The sequence below is a fragment of the Mytilus trossulus genome, chromosome 6, assembly GCF_036588685.1.
Source record: "Mytilus trossulus isolate FHL-02 chromosome 6, PNRI_Mtr1.1.1.hap1, whole genome shotgun sequence".
Classification (NCBI taxonomy): domain Eukaryota; kingdom Metazoa; phylum Mollusca; class Bivalvia; order Mytilida; family Mytilidae; genus Mytilus; species Mytilus trossulus.
In genome coordinates this window covers 48,930,521-48,933,497 of record NC_086378.1, presented here as the reverse complement: position 1 = coordinate 48,933,497, position 2,977 = coordinate 48,930,521, and positions in this window count along the sequence as shown.

Genomic DNA, 2,977 nt, shown 5'->3' with positions numbered 1-2,977 from the left:
TGTTTGGAAACTGGCATAAATGTTCACCATGTGTTAGATGGTGGGTCTCTCATACATCGCATACCTTGGACAAAGGGAAACTCATTCAATAGTATTTGTCAAGCATATATTGATTACGTTAAGAGCCACTACTCTGAAGCAACTCTTATATTTGATGGTTATCCAGATGTACCTACTGTCAAAGATATTACTCCCAAAATAAATTTCTCGGCTGAAATGCCCTGTAAAACAAAAAAGGATGCATTCTTGTCAAATGAAGAGAACAAACAACGATTTATCAACCTGCTAAGTGCAAAATTTGAGGCAAGTAATTATGCAGTAGTCCATGCCTTTGACGATGCCGACTTGAATATCGTTCAGACAGCAGTCTCAATTTCGGAAGTACAACATGTTGTAGTTATAGGTGAAGACACAGATTTGCTTGTTTTACTTTGCTATCATGCCATGATGCACAACAAAAACGTTTATTTCAAGTCAGAACCGAAGCAAAGTATTCAAAAGATCCAAATATGGGGTATCAAAAAGACAAAGAAACATTTGGGTGAAACTATATGTCGGTTGTTGCCGTTTATACATGCATTTAGTGGTTGCGACACGACATCACGAGTGTTTGGGTTAGGAAAAGGAGCACTATTCAAAAAAGTTAAATCATCTGCATACTTACAAGATCAATCACAGCTTTTCCTTCAGAAATCAAGTAAAGATCAGGTTGTCAAAGCTGGAGAAGAGGTTTTAGTTGATTTGTACGGCGGTGTTCAGTCAGTAGAAGGCTTAGATTTACTTCGATACAGGAAATTTGCGTCAAAGGTCGTTGTAGGGAACGTTTTTGTTCAAGTTCACACTCTGCCGCCAACATCGGATGCAGCTAAACTACATAGCATGAGAACTTTCTATCAGACACAAATTTGGATTGGAGAAGGACATGATTTAGATCCTAACCAATGGGGTTGGTATACATCAGAGAATAAACTTATGCCTGTTAGATGTTTATTACCACCGGCTCCCCAAAAACTGCTGAAAGTAATACGATGTAACTGCAAACAGAACTGTGATTCAAGAAGATGTTCGTGTCGAAAACACGGAATCGACTGTTCTGCTAGTTGCGGCGAGTGTCGTGGCATTAACTGTTCAAATTCCAGCATAGTAACACAAAGTGATTTGGATGATGTTTAGAATTTCTTTTGTTGCGTATGGGAAATGGCTTTGACTAAGATTTTAAACAACAAAGAAAGTGTTATATAAACAGGTTAAAGAACTAGACATGTCACTTTTAATATGAACTATAGTATGGACATTGTCTCATGAATGTGTGGCTGATATTGTTTTTTTCTCTCCAACTTCTTTTCAATATATCTATAAAGTTAGAATAACTGGCTGTTAAAAAATATTGCAAATGTTTGTTTTTTTTTGCAACTAGAATTAAAAGTTATAATTTAACATTTTTTCATGATTTTTTTTTATGAACATCTAATTTTGACATGTGTTATAATTTTATGTCATCTCTTCACTATTTAAAATTTTTGTTATAGGCAGGCAATTTAATTAACAGATAACAAATAGCAGCATTATTTTTTATTGACTAGTACTTAATTTAAGCATTCCAGTGAATTGTAGTTTTCATTGAAAAAAATTGTTATTTTCGATGAAAAATTTGTAATGTTCAATGAAATTTGCATTTTGAACTCAAATTATGGACCACAATTTTATAGTTTATCATATAATGCCTTTTATATTTATAACTCAATTAAAAAGGAACAATACAAATCCAAAACACAAAAAGTTTCATTGATGTACTGCCAAATTAATTATTTAAAGCATATTTCCAGTTTTCCTGGATTTTTCCGTAAAAACTCCTCTATTTTTACCTCCAAATAACGTTTTTGACATAAATATGTCCTTTCTTTCTATAACTAATTTCTTTTTGTATCATTGTCAACTGAATCACACACTGTTTTGAATGATTTTACTGCAAAATAAACTTGTTCTGGTCTATTTCCAGTTTTCAGCGATTTTTCTCTAAAAACCTGTATTTTACCCCAAAAATATCGTTTTTCCGCACGTCAGATTTTGCAAGACTTTTGATATGTGATAGAGGCCATATTAACCTTTAAAATGAGAACAAATTTCTTTCTGTTGCAATTTGTTTAAGGTTGAGCTATTTTTTAGGTAGAATGACTGGACTACTACATGTGCAACATAAGCACACAAGATGTAGATTCAAAGGAAGCCAGTGTAATGTGTAGTTCCTGTTTTGAGTGGCAACATTATCTTGTGCTAGACTAAACAATATCCAAAGGCAAAAAATTGGTTTTGTAACAATTGCATCCATTTGAAATTCATAGCAAACAACTATTAATATTGTCTTTCATATCTGTTTTATAATGTAGTTTTGCATAAAACTATTTTTATCACTGGCAGAATATTTAAACCATAGATTTTACACAGATTTAAATTTGAAAATCAACATTTTGTTATAAATATTTTAGAAAAAATATATTTAATAAATAAATGTATTTACAAATGTGTTTTCATGCTTTTAATTAATATTATAAAGTTATAAATTATTTTTTTTATGAAAATCTTTTATTTGTTATTGTACTGTATTTTCAGAGACATATATACACACATATATATATATATATGTCTCTGGTATTTTTAATACTTGATATTGTGATAAAATGATTTTAAATTATTATTGAGCTTTTTTATTCTCTACTGAGTCACATCAATGCACAGTTTTATTAATAAGTGCAAATTTGCTATTTAGCAGGTGCCGGTCAAATAGCAAATTTGCTTTTTAGACGATGCCGGTCAAATATCATTTACTATTTTGCCGGTGCCGGTCAAATAGCCTCTGCCAATTTATTTTAGTCGTCGCAGTTTAAGGCGAGTTATTAGCTTTAGGGCGAAACAAAAGTACGAATAGACTTGGGCCGAGGCTATACGATATGTCCTGTCCAATCAAAATCTCCCTGTA